The sequence below is a fragment of the Numenius arquata genome, chromosome W (assembly GCF_964106895.1).
Source record: "Numenius arquata chromosome W, bNumArq3.hap1.1, whole genome shotgun sequence".
NCBI classification, from domain to species: Eukaryota; Metazoa; Chordata; class Aves; order Charadriiformes; family Scolopacidae; genus Numenius; species Numenius arquata.
The window spans coordinates 26,726,894-26,746,446 of NC_133615.1; the positions used below are offsets into that span (position 1 = coordinate 26,726,894).

General features: G+C 40.6%; 1 pseudogene; it reads right to left on the minus strand.

The window, feature by feature from the left end:
- Positions 1–3,865: 3,865 nt before the first annotated feature.
- Positions 3,866–19,553, minus strand: part of LOC141476809 (G kinase-anchoring protein 1-like) — a 68,215-nt pseudogene continuing 52,527 nt past the window's right edge.

The window sequence follows — 19,553 nt, forward strand, 5'->3', positions numbered from 1 at the left end:
TTCATAAGCTCATCAGTTCAACGTGCCCGTTGCTTTCCAAAAAGTTTCCCACACTATTCCTTTTTCCTCACCTACAGTTACAGCATTTACTGCAGCAGTTCAGCTTCTTTATGTACAGATGAATAACTTCATACAGTACAAAGTGCTATTAATAAACAGATCAATACTCAAGCCAGACAGAAATCTTGCACAACCTTCCTTCCAGTGAAGTCTCTAAACTACAACAGCCACTTCAGTCAGACCACTAATATGAACTCTACCAGGTGCTGTAAATGTTCATTAGAAGTCAAATTCTGAGCATTATTCCATATAATTTAAAATACTTTACACTCCTAATAATTCCAAATAATGTAATTTTCAAAATTTTTTCCTTTAATTGTTTCTTGTTAATAGGTATCTGAGAAGAAGAATATTCTGCCTTCTATCTAATAGACCTTATTTACTTTGAGTCAAGCATCTTACCAGTTTTCATTTCACCTTAATTCCCAACTCTGACTAGACAGCTCCAGTTTGTGATTCCTTTCATGGAAAGGTAGTTGTTTTAATCAAATGTAGTCACTTAAATTTGTTAAAAAAAAACACAAACCAAAACAAACAAAAACCCCACACACAACTGGAAATGAACTTGCAGTGACCAGAGAATATTTTGCATCAAAATCAAAATACTAGCTCAAGCCAAGTTGAACCAAATTGAGAATATCAGTAAAAGGTTTTGAATCAGTGGTAAACTAGAAGCTGCTGCCCAAGCATGCACATACCATTCATGGTGTCACACACATACACACTTAATCTTGGGCATGCTTCCTCCTTCTTCAGGCTCAACCCTAGGTTTCCCACAGCAGAGTCTCAGGCATCAGATTTTATAAAATAATTAATTTAATTGAAAGGTACAGCAGCAAGGACAGCCCGGGCTGGGTGCCTCCAAAGAGAGGGACCTCAAACATAGAAATCCCTGGGCAATTATACCCTTGTGATCTATACACCCGCTCTTCACGTGCTGTTCATGCGTCTTTTAGTCCAATGGTGATTTTTGGTCTGGGGTCTTCTAACATCTTATTGGATTCTTTTTCTGTGTCCAGGCAGGCAAGCTCTTATCTTGTTGATTTGCAGTTTCAGCCAAGGATTGGAACCTCCTTATCTTCTGGTTTACACTCCTTGTGCACCTGCACTCACTGGCAGAACATGGGGAACTGAAAAGTTCCAGACTTGGGAAAAACACTAACAAAACATCAGTGTGATATCAACATCTTTCCCATACTAAAAGACTAAACACAGAACTGTACCAGCTTTTAGAAAAATTACTAAGAAAAATAACTCTATCATGGCCCACAGGCTTCAGCAAATCTAGCTACTCTTGCTAAGTAAAGCTAGGCAAACAGCACAAATCACACCATACTATAATCCTAAGTAATTTATTCTACTTAAAACTTACTTATTTATGCTAAACAACTAATAACCCTCAACAACCAGTTTAGTTAAACTCAGTTTAAAGTTATACCTTAAGATAAAATGATGCAATTCTGAGTTTAGACAAATCAGATTATACCACCTCAGGTGGTATAATTACATTAAACTTACAACCAAGATCTCCAAAGTTTTGCTATAAACTAGACATAACATTCCTTATATTTCTGAAAATTAAAACCAGAAGATAACACATTCACTTTTCATGTTTTTCATGTATAGGGGAAGAAAGAAAAAAAAAAGTATTAACGTCTAGTTTCATATATCCAAAAGGAAAAAAGAAAAATAAAAGAAAAAAAGAGTTTCCCTTCCCATTCCGGAGTTGAGGTTAGGACTCTTGTTTAAGAGTTAATTAAAAAGGTTAAATTGAAAATGTTGCATGATGAAGTGTAACCGGATAGACAACAGTTATCTTCTACTGTTGTTATGGGGCTCACTTTATGAATACCCTGCCTTTAATACAGTAAACCACAGGCATAATGCTGCACAAACAGCACAAAAAAACCCAACAACATTCATCAGTTTGATTACCCTGAGCAGAAGAAAGGCAGTTTCCAATTGGACTCTACTATCTAAGCATTATCACTACTTATTTTTGTTGCTTTATTCACACTGTTAAGTCAGTAAATAGGAGCCTTTCTCATTCTTCTCGCTATTCAGGATTTCTGTCATCTCACCTTTGGTCTTGAAATTCTGTTAATTTTTATTTTATTTTTTTAAAAGGCATAATCTTTATTTGCTGAGTCTTCCTATATATGTTGCTACATACACAATTTACAGCTTATCATCATCATGGCCCTCCTCTGGACTCATTCCAACAGGTCCATGTCCTTCCTGTGCTGAGGACTCCAGAGCTGGACACAGTATTCCAGGTGGGGTCTCATGAGGGCAGAGTACAGGGGTAGAATCACCTCCCGCGACCTGCTGGCCACGCTTCTTTTGATGCAGCCCAGGATGCGGTTGGCTTTCTGAGCTGAGAGCGCACATTGCTGACTCATGTTGAGCTTCTCATCCACCAACACCCTCAAGTCCTTCTCCTCAGGGCTGCTCTCCAGCCATTCTCCGTCCAACCTGTATTTGTGCTTGGGATTGCCATGTCCCAGGTGGAGGACCTTGCACTTAGCCTTGATGAACTTCATGAGGTTTGCATGGGCCCACCTCTCAAGCTTGTCCAGGTCCCTCTGGATGGCATCCCTTCCCTCCAGCGTGTCAACTGTACCACACAGCTTGGTGTCATCTGCACACTTGCTGAAGGTGCACTCAATCCCAACATCTATGTCACCAACAAAGATGTTGAACAGCACTGGTCCCAGTACTGACCCCTGAGGAACACCACTCATCACTGCTCACCATTTGGACATTGAGCCAATGACCGCAACCCTCCAGCCAGTTCCTTATCCACCAAGTGGTCCATTCATCAAATCCATGCCTTTCCAATTTAGAGACAAGGATGTCGTGTGGGACAGCGTCAAACACTTTGCATAAGTCCAGGTAGATGACGTCTGTTGGTCTCCCCTTGTCTACCAATGCTGTAGCACCATCGTAGAAGGCCACCAAATTTGTCAGGCATGACTTGCCCTTGGTGAAGCCATGCTGGCTGTCACCAATTACCTCCTTATTTTCCATGTGCCTTAGCAGAGATTCCAGGAGGATCTGCTCCATGATCTTGCCAGGCACAGAGGTGAGACTGACTGACCTCTAGTTCCCCGGGTCTTCCTTTTTTCCCTTTTTGAAAATGGCGGTTACTTTTCCCCTTTTCCGGTCAGTGGGAACTTCACCAGACTGCCACAACTTTTCAAACGTAATGGAAAGCGGATTAGCAACTTCATCTGCCAGTTCCCTCAGGACCCGTGGATGGATTTCATCAGGTCCCATGGGCTTATGTACCTTCAGGTTCCTTAGATGGTCTCGAACCTGATCTTCTCCTATAGTGGGCAGTACCTCATTCTCCCAGTCCCTGCTTTTGCCTTCTGTGACTTGGGCAGTGTGGTTACAGCCCTTGCCAGTGAAGACCGAGGTGAAAAAGTCATTCAGTACCTCAGCCTTCTCCATATCCTGGTTCACCAGGTCTCCTGTTTCCTTCCAGAGAGGGCCCACACCTTCCCTAGTCTTGCCTTTATCTCTGGCATACTTATAGAAGAAGAATTCAAACATACAAACGGAAGAGTAAGTTTTATTGAATGATGAAAAACTAATTATCGCATTTCAATTAAGATTTGAGCTTTGCTAGAATACTAGTTTTCTATTTTTTTTTAGCAGAAAGTGCAACAAATCAATTATTCAGAATGCTAATCAAACTAGTAATTGTTAATTTCTCTTCAAAAAACTGCATAGTTGAGCAGGGGCTTTTTGTTTGGTGGTTTGTTGGGTTTTTTTGCTTTGAATCTGGTGGCAGAGGAGATCACCTGCACTAGTCAGATTCTGAATGCCTTTTCCCTTTTTTCCCACTCTGTGAGAGAATTGAAAAAAATGTTTAGCTAATATACTAGACATGACACTTTATATCTGCAGTTATTTTCCATATTAAAGTTGTATAAATTAACAAGATAAAGACTCGGGATTTATTTAAACTGCATACTTTTGTAAAATTATACAAGTATATTTATATGGGACACAAACCCATCTGAACACCAGATATCGATATATAAATGAATACAGTCAAGGCACTTATAGGATACACAAGTGAGAGAACATCTGGGGATAAAAACCACACTGGTTTGTTGCTTGCTTTTTTTTTTTTCTTGTTTTTATTTTGAACCCACTCACATTGTTTTGATTGTGGGTTGTTTGGGTTTTTTTAAGGGCTTCCTAATATTTTAAAGCAGTATTCCAATAAAGAAGGCAAATCTAATGTTATTAAAGACAACACCACAAGAAAAGTGGTAGTATAAGAAGGGTTATCCTGGACAGCCTGGGAGGATTATAGGAGAGAATAATAAAAGCAGTAATGATGATCCCTGTGAGGTAGATGAGACTGAATTTAAAAAAAAAAAAAAAAGATGTGTAAAGATAACAGCATATTAGACTGGGAGGGGCAAAATAAGCAAGAGAGGGAATGATTTTTGTAGTAATTATGAAGCATGAAACAAAGACCAAGACTTTTTGTCAATTCTTTTATTCTGTTAATTTATTACAATTAATTGCAAACCAGTTATTTTTCTTTTTCAAAATTTTCTATTTACAGAGAAAAATACTAAACGCTAGCAAAAACATGGGAGCAGAGGAAGGCAGAAAGACTAAAGTTGTAAGTTTGAAAAGAGATGTGAATAAATGACAGTAACAATAGATTTATTTTTGTTGAAAATAGTGGTATAAACACTCAGCTTTTCTGTAAGGGACTGAACAAGAACATATATTTGGGAACTGCTGTAAGACAATTTTAAGAAGGAGCTTACTCATGGTAAAGTGACAAGGGAAAAAAGACGAGATTAAGTACAGAACACCATGTAATGCTAGCCAAAGAATTTGATATAATCAGAAAAGATTTGTTGTTTCAGATAGAGTAATTATGGCTTAATGAGTCAGCTTTCATGAATTTATAGCATTCCAACACAAACAGTGTGTTACAACTTGAAACAAGATCGCTTGCCAAAGACTACAGTCCTACCTGAAAAGTTTCCATTATAAACTATAAGCTCTCCTTGTAACCTATGCGAAATGTCAAAGAAAAATACAAGTGTGTTAAATAAGCCATGCACAAGTATAAATCCTTATTCTCATGGGACTAAATAACTACACTTTAAGTCCTCAGAAGTTTAAGCAGCATACTATTTATATGAAAGTTAACTGAAATTCACTAACATGAGATGCATTCGCAGCCAAGTTGAACAAACAAGCATACTTACAATCAGCAAGACACTGATCACTCACGCTTCAAAAGAATTTGCTCTGAATCTCCTACAAAGACTTGATTACATACAGAAATAAGATATAGAATACGTGAAAGAACACATGGCAAAAAAAGCCATGAAGTCCAAGTTAGTCGAGGTATACACAGTTAGCGTATTAAAGGAATTTGTTGCATTTGTTATTTATTTACCAGCATACTTCAATAAGTTTCAAAGCACAAAATGGGCAAAGTTCTATTTGCTAAAACTGTGCTTCAGTTTTGCTACTGTTTTTTCCTTACCATATGAACCACCACAGATTTTTTTGTTTTTTAAATCGGAAAAACATAGAGCTAACAGGAAGAGTCAGGAATGCTCGGATCGGGATCAAAGGCAGACAAACAGGCAGGGTCCTCCTCAGACATCAGCCATTGAAGAAAGAGAGGTGACCCTTTGATCCCAGTATGGGATCCTTCAATCACAGTATGGATCAGAATCAAACACAATACCAGAATACCATGTTTGAACTACTGCATACAGACACAAAGAGCAAGTAAATTATACAACACATAAGGCAAATTATACAGTGCGGAATCAAGTAACCTGGAAGAAATCCCCATCAAGATATGATACAATATTCTGTCTAAAAACATGATGTGAGCTGTCTGTTTTAATCTCTGAGCAAGCTGGAATTCAAACTATTCAGACAATCTACGAGAGCTCTAGTTGCACCACAGTCATGCCCCACGTTGGGGGCCAATAAATCTGTCGTGGTTTTGACTGGATTGACCAATCAGAACGACAGATGGCCCCTCCCTCCCCCCTCTAAGGAAAAGAGAGGAGAGGAAGAGATTAAAGAGATTTATGAGTTTAGAAAAAGAGCTAAACTACTTTAATGACAATATTAATAAATAATGAAATAATAAAAAATAAGAAGAAAAGAAAAAAAGAAAAAAAAAGTATGCAGTATATACAAAACCATATCAAGCTCCCAGGATGACGATCACGTCACCAGCAGGCACAGGGAAAAGTCCCAGACTGGACTCAGCGATGGACAGGAGCTGGATTCCGAATCTGGAGTCAGGAATGCTCGGATCGGGATCAAAGGCCAACGAACAGACAGGGTCCTCCTCGGACATCAGCCATTGAAGAAAGAGAGGTGACCCTTTGATCCCTCAGCTTTTATACTGAGCATGATGCAGATGGGATGGAATACCCTGTTGGTCAGGTTTGGGTCACCTGTCCTGTCTGCTCCTCCCTACAGGTGTGACCCCTCTACGCTTTTCCGCTTCCGACCCTCCAATGGGGCAAATAACAAATTTACCTGACCTTGGTTGTTATAGCAATAAGTATAAGCAGGGGCCTCTCTGCATAGCATTCCTTGGTATAATCAGGTCTTATCCCTGTGAGAGTGAACAGTTTCTGAACAATATGCTGTTAATTTCAGAGTTTAGTTAGTTAGAAGAGGCCCAGCTAAAAAGTAAAATTACTGAATAGAAAATTAGTTCTGTTTTACCTCAAACCAGGACAAAAGTACATTACTTGATGTAACTGAGCCCATCTTGAAAAACAGCTAAATTTTCATCTACAGAAAATAAGAATACCTGATATTTTATTAATTCTGCCTGCAATAGTTTCACTTTCGATCTTTCTTGCTCTAATGCAGCATGAAGCATAGTTACCTAAAAACACACAGAATGTTAATTTATAAAATATGCTTTACATCCACAAGTTTACCAAATCAAAATAGTTCTCAGTTAGTATCGTGTTGGATAAACAAGCAATACATGCTGGCTTCAAGAAAGATTAATACTATGATTGTGCATGAACAAGTAAAATATTGCATAATGACAATTATTTCCCAAGTGACATTTATTGGTTTACCTCTGTAATGTTATATGAAAGATACAAAGTTAGAAACTCTTCCAGGTTTTGGACTCTGCATTAATTCTTGCCATAGAGCACTTAACTGATATAATATTATGCAATACAGATGATCATCACCCTCAAAAATTAGTAGTGTTCTATGATACTAGGTTTGTGCAAGTTAAGGACTTAAAACTAATAGTCACTGCAAACCAAAACTAAACACAAAAATGTTCCATGTTACTTACTACAGTGCCTTATTAAGTTATGTCCATAAATAATTCATTGTTCAGTTAAGTTGGTAAACCAGCCATTTTCAAACTTGAGACTAAAAAGCAAAAAAAGGGAAAGCAGCACCTTCTTCTGCAGCATCTTTCTGAGCTTCCTAAGCTTGGGTTACCAAACGATGATATTCTTAAAGTGCTGTTGAGGGCAAGATCCTTTCAGGCATGCTGAAGTATTACAGAAATACCTCTAAATGTATCATGGTGGAAATTTACATAATACACGTCCTCTGACACATAGTGCCTGGCTAAGGATGAAATGTAACATTTTTTGCTTGTTTGTCACCCCATCTCTGTGTGCCCAAATAAAGTGCATCTTTGAAACAATCATGAAATTTTATATTAAGAAATCCTTGCTCACCTGTATGGTCAATTTTTGATACTTTGCGATTCATTAACCTGTAGCAATATTTCTGCTTCGTCTTTCACTACAGAGAGAGAGAGAAACTGAGTGTGAAGATTTTTCTAGATTTACAGCTCTTTATCTGCAACAGCACTGTAATATTGCTCTATTTCACTGTTTTAAAATAACTCCCATTTTCACTGAGAGAACAGTAGATGTTAATTAAAAAAAAACCATTAGTAGCAGCTTGAAAAGTTCTGAAGAGTAACCCCCAATGAAGTGAGAGACTAATTTGTGCCAGAGTTTAGCACTAGTGACTAAAGTAAACAAAGTACAATTCATACGGCCTAAGGCTTCAACCTTGTTTTTATCTATGGAAATGTAAGCGGTAGGGAAGGAAGTGTAAGTAAAATTTTAACTACAGGATATTCTGTAACAAAAGATAAGGAAATGTCTCAAGACAGAAAAAAAGGGTGCCTGGAGGCTGCAAAAGCAAATTAGAAGAGAAGATCCCAGACTCTGCGAACAGGATTGGATGAGCAGAAGTGCCATCAGGAAATCAAGCGACCTATAGAGACTATAAAATCCAGTAACAATTGACAGGCGGGGTTCCTCTTCAGAGGCACCCAGCTCGAGCTGTAACTACTAATGCATATTAAACATAGTAGTGTTACAGTCAGGAACTGAGAGTCTAGCGGATATATAAATGTGTAACTAAAAGGATTAAGGGCACCTTTCGCAAATACGAGCAAAAACAGACAGTGAAGAATACCATCAGAAAGAACCTGTTTACAAGCCTGCAAAATAAATGGAGGAGTTGCAAAAGCTTTTGCAATCCACTCAAAGAGTTATCAGCGCAAACCAGCCCTACTGATCAAACAGAAGGACACTCCAAGTCAAGGCCTCACATGGAAAGAACCACCAAGAATTCACTGAGAGTTCCCTCCTGAGTGACCACCAAACACCACTGGGGACCGCCCAAGACCTTCCATGAAGCCCCTAACGGACTTAATGCACATGTGCCAGGGTGATGTGAATATTATAATGAGTTCTGGGAAATGTAATGACTATGCATATTCTGTATGGATATAAGTCTCTCTGAATCTCGCATTCGGTGGACATGTTGGGTGGATAGATCCCCCATGTCCCCGGTGCTGAATAAAAGAATGCCTGCTTCTTAAGACTACATTGATGTTAAGGAGTTTATTCCCGATTTTGGTGACAGTAGAAGAAGGAACTCTGATTCTTTTATTAAAGTGGAACCTAGGGACGAGCTCTGTTGAGGTGGGAACTGCATAATTCCTACCATGGTCTAGGTGGCATTCCTACAACACCCAACATTGCTCTAGTTTCCCCATAGTTAACTCTGTAGGCAGCAGGGATTTGAGAGACATCCATTGTAAACAAAATTCATTGGAAAACTGAATCTTGGCCATGGGTCAAGATTTTGGGACTGTAAACTTAATGTATGAGTTCAGACATAGATATGGAAATTTATAGTAGTATTAAATATTTACTAAAATAAGAATGTTTAAAGTTTTTATTTAGTTAACGTCTATGAAATATCTATGGATAACTTAAAATTCTCCATATGCAGAAACTAAGGCTTTTCAAGGCTCAATTTTGCCATGAACTGTCTTTCCCCCAAATAGAGAATATTACTAAATCTGTAGAAGATTGGAATTGGTAAAACCACAGAATTACTATTTTATAGTACATTACTATTCCACAAACATAGGTGGGGGAACCCAAAAAAACCCAACCTTAAGCAAGAACTTCACCTCTTTCCTTTCAAGATGAAAATATTTCATCTTGGCTCAGAGATTGACCTGAAGTAATAAAGTTCCCACAAGTTAAAATTTGCAGTGCTCAATGACATTGTGAACATTTGGACTGGCTTAGCCATAGCTTGTTTATAAACATATTTTAAATAACAAAAATTCAGCTCTTTTTTTATTTCAAAAATTTAGTCCAGAGAAGAAACTACATTTAAGAGCTAAATTAAAAACTTGAAAAGCAATGGCAATTTTGTAAACCCACTTAGTGTGCCTGGTCTCATAGACAACATCATGCAAGATGAGGAATATTAAAGGATAACTACAGGTAACAAATTTAAAGATACCGGTAAATTTACTTATATAATCAGTCTTTGACATCAAGCTCTGAATTATAAAAACTATGAATAGTGTTGCAACAAAAGAAAGTTAACACAGAGTTACATATATAATACTCTCTGAATATTAGCTTAGTTGGCCCTATTCATTGTATGACAAAAGACTTGCTTAGGTGTAGTATTACATTTCTAACAGTTCAAATCACAGCTTTGAACTAAACAGCTTCCTTGAGGGTCTGAACAGAGATTATGGTAAGATCAGTCCAGAAGAAATCAAGTCACTAGTAAAGGAAAGTCTACTTCAACTGCTCAGTCATGTATTAGGCACAATGATTATTGGAATTAATCAGTTGCATTTTAATATAATTATTTGAAAGTTAATTATAACAGAAACGCAGTAGTGTGGTCCAAATTGCATATTTCACTAGAGTTGCTGCATATTAATAACTTCCTAGTTCTTATATTTGTCACTGTATCAATTTATTTTTAAAAAGCTGCTTTGAAAGTGCTTTCCAACTTTTAAAAATAATTTTCAAGTTTGCCTGACAAAACTCTACTTACTTTTGCCTTCTTGTAGCATCTTCAGAAGTTGTGCATTTCTTGCTTTTGTTTCTTTATACTTTGCCTGGTATTAAAGAGATGGAATTATTAGATATATACCCTATAAAAGAAGTATTCTATAAAATGAGCATGTTACAAAGTTGAAAATTATTACTTTTGCAGGTGTGGGAAAGTAATGGAAGATTGGCGAGGAGGACTGTAAACACGCTCAAGTGACTTGCATGTGGGGTGCTGGAAAACACAGATATCACACTAATTGTTGCTTAGTTTTGTGTGCTCAACAAGTAGAACATCTGCACTTAGATAAAGTAGGCCTGGGATGGACTCAGGGGCACCTTATCGAACACGCCTGAGATTCCTGCCCTGCTGTTGAAGAGAACAAAGCACAGCGGAAAACTCTGCCTGCCGGAATCCTTGAAATACAGGCCCAAACAGCAAGTGGGAGCTCTCTCGCTCTCACACTCCCTTGCTAACAAGGACTCTCTTGCTAATAAGGACTCTCTCTAGCTCTGTGGTGCCTGTGTCCCCTGCTTGCATGCCTCTGCCTGGGTGCTGCTTCAGAGGTTCCCCAATCCATGAGGTATTGAGATTAAATTTGTTCTTTGCCCTTAATCCACGGTTTTGTGGTTGTTCCTGTGTTCTGCCTGCATCGGCTCACACAGGAGGGAATCTGATGTCTGTCTTAAACCACAGCCAAAGGAATGAATGTACCACAGGGCAAATGGGTTGATAACTGAGTCCAGAAATTAATGCAAGCATAAGGCTAAAGCCTTTAAGCTAAAGCTTAAAAAAAAAAAAAAAAAAAATAATAAAAGATGTCAGTGCAGAAACTGCCATACAGGTCTGCCTACTACATCTAGGGCTTTATGATTTCTCCTCTGAAAAAAATATTCCTAGAATCATAGAATGGGTTAGGTTGGAAGGGACCTTAAAGATCATCTTGTTCCACCCCCTCTGCCATGGGCAGGGACACCTTTCACTAGACCACAGAAAGATTTTAATGCACTTTCTGGATACTGTGATAGTTTAAATGGTTTATATTGCTTGGCAACTAGTAGAACTCCCCCACTTTCTTTCATTTTAGACTATTTACAGTTTTCTACTTGGGAACCTATCTTTGTTTGATTTTTTTCCAACCTATCTATCTACCTGCATACTTTCTTCATAAGGCAGCCTTTTCCTTAATTGGCCATCAATGTCAATTCTAGCCATGTATCTTAACTGTATACTTATTTTTCCTGTCACAAATCTCTTCGTGTATAGCTTGCTCTTGTTGGTTTTTGAAAGAGCTTTTTTCAAATAAAGAAGCTGCCACCTTTAACTTATAATATATCACCCCAGTCCCTAATTAATTTTTACTCCATTCAGAAAGTTAAAACAGTTATTGTTTACCCTCCAACCCACTGGAAACAGGAAATGGCTATAGTACAGCTCAGTGGAATGCCCAGTTTCTTAATGTCATGGAACCATGCACACATATGCATACACATGCATCACATTTCGCTGCTGTAACACCCCCCCCCCCAAAAAAAAAAGGATCTTTAAAAACAGAGTAACTTTCCAATTGTAGTGTATCAAAACATCGTATCACAATAAATGTCAGTATTTACAGGAACTAGAAGGAAGGAAATGAAATCACTTTTTAATAGATGCAGTATTTAATACTTCAAAAAAATACATGTTAGCAAGGCCTTTGATGGCCACCTAGAACTGTATTAGGCTCTCTAGAAAAGTTTATAAAGTCAAACAGCTATAAAAGAAATCATCACCTTGCCAATATCTTTATGCACTGTGTTTATTCTGTGTGGCGGTGTGCTCTCCCTATTTTTCTTCCTCTTCTCCCCCCGCCCCCCCCCCCCCCCGGCTCCTGCTTGGGCCATGGCCATCACAACATCAGTTGCGATAACTTGCACCTGGACTTTGGGGGATGGCTGGCAACACAGCCAAAACACTGTCTGGAGTGGGGACCTAGGTATTTTATTCCCATGAGAATACAACTATAGGTCAATTATCTTACTCTATAAATAGTGGACAGCCCAAGAGCCCTTTGAGCTCTCCTGTATGGCAGCGGGCTACAAGCGAGGATCTCCCCTTTTGTGAGGACGCTCGCTTAAGGTTCTACTCCTCGAGGTTGGGAGATTCCTTGCCGCAACAGATTCTCGGTAAGTGACTAATAGCATGATAAACTTTGAAATCTTAGCTAAGTAATGTAAAGGGTTGATTGCGCATGTATAATCCTTTAGACATAAACCATTGACCAAGTCTGGGACTAGGATTGGATCCAGCCACACCTAGACTCCTCTCTGAGAAGGAGTTTAGAAAGCAAGGGGGTCCTTTCTGAACCTCGTGACTCAACAGGAGGGTCTCCCTGACAGCTTGTCTGACCCTGTCCTCTATGCAGTAAATAACCAAGTGTACCTTGACATCGAATCTCGTAAAACACTATCGCATTTACTACTGGTTTTGTTAAATCACTGTTTCACCTTAATAAATATTTCACTACTTCTCTCTTACGAGTGAAGTTAATCACTCCGCCCACGACATTCTGTCAAGTGCAATCAAGTGCTACTTGCAGTAAATATAAATTATTTTATACTTCAAAATTTTCATTTGGGGAGTCCAACTCTACTGCATAGTAAAGATAGCTGTTAACAAAGTTCACGTCTCTATATAGCAACACTGTGATATTTTTTAATGAGCAAATCTATTTCCTGGTGTGTTTGAGCATATGTTGAATCTGATCTCCAGCCTTGCTTGTATGTAATAGGAGAAGGTAAAACAGAACACAGGGTTCCATTATTCTTACACTGTAGCTTTAAAGGACTCCTCTTAAATCTGACAAAATATACATTGTTCTCTTTAAGCACTTCAAATAGTGGAGCAAATATACAAAATCCCACAACAATATAGTGTTCTTAAATGCAAGAAAAGCTTCTTAGAATCTTAGGAAAAAAAATAGGTTGGAGAAGACCCATGGAGGTCCAACTTCCTGCTCAAAGCAGATCTAATTTACAAGTCAGATCGGGTTGTTCAAGGTCTTGCCAAATCCTAGATCAAGTCTTTGCTTTTTCCTGACAGTGAACAAAAGAGCAACACTAGGAAACAGCTAGTGGGTAGATAGATCAGATACAAAGTTTATTCCTGGATGTTTTTGTTTTGATATTTTAATTACTTTTAGATGCTTAACTTAGCAAGAAAGACCACTTCATGTGGTACTGCAGGAATAACTTTGTTCTAGAAAGGAAATAATCTGTAGCCAATCTAAAGCATCCCTACAGATTAGTCACATTTTAATAAATACTTTGTTCCAAATGTATAAAAAGGTTAAATTTACTACTTGAAGGTATTATCAGCTACATACCTCCCACTGAGTTGTTATATTTTTCAGTTGCTGAATTTCTACATCTTTCTTTTCAAGTTTGCACTTTAGCCTTTCTGTTTATCCATGTTTCAAAACACTTTCCTATAAACAAGCAAGTATCATTTCTTAATAGCTCAGTTATGTGAACTTTATTCTTGGGAAAGGAAACTTTTCTCCTTTGTTATAGAAAAAAAGAAGTATTGGCATGTTCTATGGAGCAAAAAATATTTCAATCATCACAAGTGTTTTCTGTTAAAAAAACCCCACAAAACACTAAGTGATTTAAATACTTCTTCCAGTAAAAGAAGAATACAAACATGTTTTTTAAATGCTCTTTTAAGATTATCATGCTTTTTTTCATGATATCTTCTAATCGGGTGCTCTCTTCTAATCATTAAAGAGGCTTTCTTCACTTAAAAGTGACTCCCATCATACATGCCTGGTTGCATTCATGAGATGTACGGTTATCCATTCCACTGTAATTGGTGACCTGGACTCTCCTTTTTTTCTGTTTTAAGTATTTTGTGAACATCGAACATCATCTTCCACCCTAATGAAAAACCCTCCACCATGTAACCATCATGTCTGAGATGAGTTCAGTTTCTGTCAAAAAAAAAAAAAGTATTATAACTTATCTCCCGTTAAACATAAGTTAATATTGAGTGAAAAAAAAATGTTTAAAAAATAGCTTGTCACAGAAAAGCACAAAACCCAGATGTATTGTTGTACGTCACGAGAACACTGTGACTTCCACCTAGAAAATTATTCCAGTTGAAGAGTCTAGAAATCAATTAACATTTAACTGATGAGATTACACAAAAGCATTAAATTAGAATTTAATATTTTTGCACCATGCCCACACTAATTGGTTTTATTTCACTGGTAACTATTCTTCTCTCTAAGAGTTTTAATATCAGCGGACTGTACTGGTACATAGTACCATCAGTATCTTTTATCTACTTTGCTTCTCTTTTTTTGGTACTGTCCTGGGTCTGGCGGGGATAGGGTTAATTCTCCCCAGGACCTAGCAGGGACACAGGTATTCCATCCCATGTGAGCCATGCCCAGGGGGTAGCCGGAGCTAACGGAGGAAGGGGAGGGACAGGAAGTCACCACGGGGGAGCAGAGCAGGCTGGGGCGTTGGGGCTTCCCAGATCCGGTCGGCAAGTGGTGGTATCGTAATCGTGGTTGTATATTCCTCTCTCTGTGTTATTGTTGTTGTTGTTTCTTGTTCCCTTTGTTGTTCTGTTAAATTGCCTTTGTCTCAACCCACGAGTTTTGCCTTTTTCTTCCAATTCTCCCCTCACGGCCGTGCTGGCGGTGGGGGCTCTGGTCTGAGTGAGCGGCTGCCACGTGGTTCTTTGTTGCCGTCTGAGGCCAAACCACGACAGTCCTTTTTGGCACCCAACGTGGGGCACTCGGAGGGTTGAGATAACGACAGATCTGACCAGAGCGTGTTAAAACAAATTTGTTATATGCATTTATTGTATTATTTTCTGGGCACAATGTTGCTTCGTTTGTTTTCATGGCTGTGCTATGTAAATTCTTACATGTCCTATGTACTTCCCGTGATGATGTTTATCACCTCTGGGAGAGGGATCAGGATTATAATTTTGCTGTCCTGTGTGATATCAATTTATGATATGATAACATCACTGTTCAGATGGTTATGTTGGGGCATTTATTCGGCACTGCTTTCCTGCCCATACCTCGGGGAATTTATTAATAATCACACTCAGTCTATGGGGGAAGCAGGGGAAGATACTTTTCCCAGCTCTTTCACCTCCCTTTTCTCTTTCGTGCTGGATATGCCAGTTTTTGAGAATTTTGAATACTCTTGGGACATGCAAACCAGCTTGGTCCTATTGCTAGGTCTCCTGAATGTGTTTCAGGTTTTGTTTAGGGTTAAGCAACTATTTAAGACTACCACCCAGAGATCTGCCCCAAGGCTGGATAGCCATGGGTGGCATGGCAGGTGGGAGAACATGGGCAGGTATCTAGAGAGTTGTTCACCTCCAATGGTCTGGGATTTCACCCCCGAACAATGACAGGACCCTGATAAAGTGATAGAATATTTGAAAGGAAAATGCTGTGGCTATTCCAGAGAGGCACAACTCACCGCATTGTGCTGGGCCCTGGCCAGTATCTACCAAGCATTGCTCGATATTGTGCAGCATCCTCAGGAGAAAGAGATGGAAACCAGGCCGACAGGCAGTGTGGCTACTGCCACTCCTGCAGCAGGCACTGTGGCTACTCCAACCCCAGTGACAGGCACTGCAACTGAACCAGAAAACCAACCTGTGCCCGTATCAGTTGCCCCTATCCAGAAGAAGAAAAATGCCAAGAAACCAGTTCGCTTAGTGAGGGATGGCAATGATCCAGGGTCATCACGAGAACAAGAGGAAGAGGCAGAACCAGAGATAATCACTCAATCCCTGTCCCTGAGCAAGCTGCAGGACATGTGAAAAGATTTCAGCCGACTTCCAGGCGAGCACATTGTCACCTGGCTGCTCCGGTGCTGGGATAACGGAGCCAGTAGCTTGGAATTGGAGGGTAGGGAAGCCAGGCAGCTGGGATCTCTGTCTAGAGAAGGGGGCACTGACAAGACAATTGGGAAAAAGACACAAGCCCTCAGCCTCTGGAGGCAACTCCTGTCAGGTGGGAGGGAAAGATACCCCTTCAGTGAAGATGTTGTATGTCATCCAAGCAAGTGGACCACCATGGAAAGAGATATCCAGTACCTGAGAGAATTAGCCATGCGGGAGATGATTTATCATGACCTGGACAATGCACAGTTACCCACAGATCCTGATGAGATCCAATGCACAAGGTCCATGTGGCGGAAGTTTGTAAGGAGCGCCCCATCGTCATATGCCAACTCATTGGCAGTGATGGAATGGAAAGGCGAAGAGGGACCAACGGTGGATGAGGTGGCTGCCCGACTTCGGCAATATGAAGAAAATCTCTCTTCTCCCCTCGTCTCAGCTGTGGAGAAACTGTCCCAGAAGGTCCAGCAACTTGAAGAGAATATGTCCTCCCCACCTGTATGAGCCAATATCTCAGCTGTTAGGAGCAAATGTTTCTCCACTCAAGAGAGAGAATATAGGGGGTACACACCACGAGGCACCCTGTGGTTCTGCCTGCGTGACCACGGAGAGGACACGAGAAAGTGGGATGGGCAACGTACTTGGATCCTATGGGCACAGGTACAGGAATTGCAAGGAAGAACAACCACAAAAGGGGATCTCCCCAGGAAAAGTGCCGCCCCAGTTTCCACCTAACAGTTCCCCAGACAGAATAGAAGGCCTGAGCTTACTTCTGATCCTCTTGAAGGAACTTCCAAGTCTTTTCTGCAAGAAGTGAGTAACGGATACTATGACCAGTATTAGAGGGGCCCTGCCTCCAGCCAGGTGGGGGAAAGGGACAACCGGGTTTATTGGACGGTGTGGATTCAATGGTCTGGCACATCAGAGCCACAGGAGTATAAAGCTCTAGTGGACACAGGTGCACAGTGTACCCTAATACCATCAAGCTATAGAGGGACAGAACCCATTTGTATTTCTGGAGTGACAGGGGGATCCCAAGAGTTGACTGTACTGGAAGCTGAAGTGAGCCTAACTGGGAATGAGTGGCAAAAGCATCCCATTGTGACTGGCCCAGAGGCTCCATGCATCCTTGGTATCGATTACCTCAGGAGAGGGTATTTTAAGGACCCAAAAGGGTACCAGTGGGCTTTTGGCATAGCTGCCTTGGAGGCGGAAGAAGTTAAACAGTTGTCTACCTTGCCTGGTCTCTCGGAGGACCCTTCTGTTGTGGGGTTGTTGAGGGTCGAAGAACAACAGGTGCCAATCGCTACCACAACGGTTCATCAGTGGCAATATTGAACTAACCGAGATTCTCTGATCCCCATCCATAAGCTGATTTGTCAAATAGAGATTCAAGGAGTGATCAGCAAGACTCGCTCGCCCTTTAACAGTCCCATATGGCCAGTGCAGAAATCTAATGGAGAGTGGAGGCTAACTGTGGCCTATCGTGGCCTGAATGAAGTCACACCACCGCTGAGTGCTGCCATGCCAGACATGTTAGAACTTCAATATGAACTGGAGTCCGAGGCAGCCAAGCAGTATGCCACAACTGATATCGCTAATGCATTCTTCTCAATCCCTCTGGCAGTAGAATGCAGAGAAAGGGAATAAAATAATTCAAATCCTTCTGAAAGCTGGTTTTGCCATAAAACAAAGTTAGGTCAAGGGACCTGCACAGGAGATCCAGTTTTTAGGAATAAAATGGCAAGATGGACGCCGTCAGATCCTGATAGATGTGATCAACAAAATAGCAGCTATGTCTCCACCAACTAGTAAAAAGGAAGCACAAGCTTTCCTAGGCATTGTGGCTTTTTGGAGGATGCATATCGCAGATTACAGTCTGATTGTGAGCCCTCTATATCAAGTGACCCGGAAGAAGAATGATTTTAAATGGGGTCCTGAGCAGCGACAAGCTTTTGACCAAATTAAACAGGAAATAGTCCATGCAGTAGCTCTGGGGCCAGTCCGGGCAGGACAAGATATTAAAAATGTGCTCTACACCACAGCTGGGAAGAATGGCCTTAACCTGGAGCCTCTGGCAGAAAGCGCCAGGGGAGACCCCTAGGGTTTTGGAGTCGGGGATACAGAGCATCTGAAGGTCAGTACACTCCAACTGAAAGAGAGATATTGGCGGTATATGAAGGGGTTTGAGCTGCTTTGGAAGTGGTTGGTACTGAAGCACAGCTCCTCCTAGCACCTTGACTGCTGATGCTGGGCTGGATGTTCAAAGAGAGGGTCCCCACTACACATCATGCAGCTGATGCTACATGGAATAAGTGGAATAAGCACTTATCACACAGGAGGCTTGAATGGAAAACCCCAGTCGACCAGGAATTTTGGAAATGATCATGGACTGGCCAGAAGGCAAGGATTTTGGAATGTCACCAGAGGAGGAGGTGACACGTGCAGAAGAGGCCCCACCGTATAATAAACTACCAGAAAATGAGAAGAGATATGCCCTGTTCACTGATGGGTCCTGCCAGATTGTGGGAAAGCATTGAAAGTGGAAGGCTGCCGTGTGGAGTCCTACAAGACAAGTTGCAGAAGCCACTGAAGGACAAGGTGAATCAAACCAGTTTGCAGAGGTAAAAGCAATTCAGCTAGCTTTGGACATAGCCAAGCAAGAAAGCTGGCCAATACTTTATACTGAGTCATGGATGGTGGCAAATGCTCTATGGGGGTGGTTACTGCAGTGGAAGCAGAGCAATTAGCAGCGCAGAGGGAAACCCATCTGGGCTGCTGAACTGTGGCAAGATATTGCTGATCGATTAGCAAAGCTGTCTGTGAAAGTACATCACGTAGATGCCCATGGACCCAAGAGTCAGGCAACTGACAAACAGAACAACCAGCAGGTGGATCGGGCTGCTAAGATTGAAGTGTCTCAGGTGGATCTGGACTGGCAACATAAGGGTGAATTATTCATAGCTTGATGGGCCTATGACTCCTCAGGCCATCAAGGAAGAAACGCCACATATAGATGGGCTCGTGACCGAGGGGTGGATTTGAAAATGGACACTATTGCACAGGTCATCCATGAATGTGAGACATGCGCTGCAATCAAGCAAGCCAAGCAATTAAAGCCTCTTTGGTATGGAGGACAATGGCGGAAATATAAATATGGGGAGGCCTGGCAGATCGATTATATCACA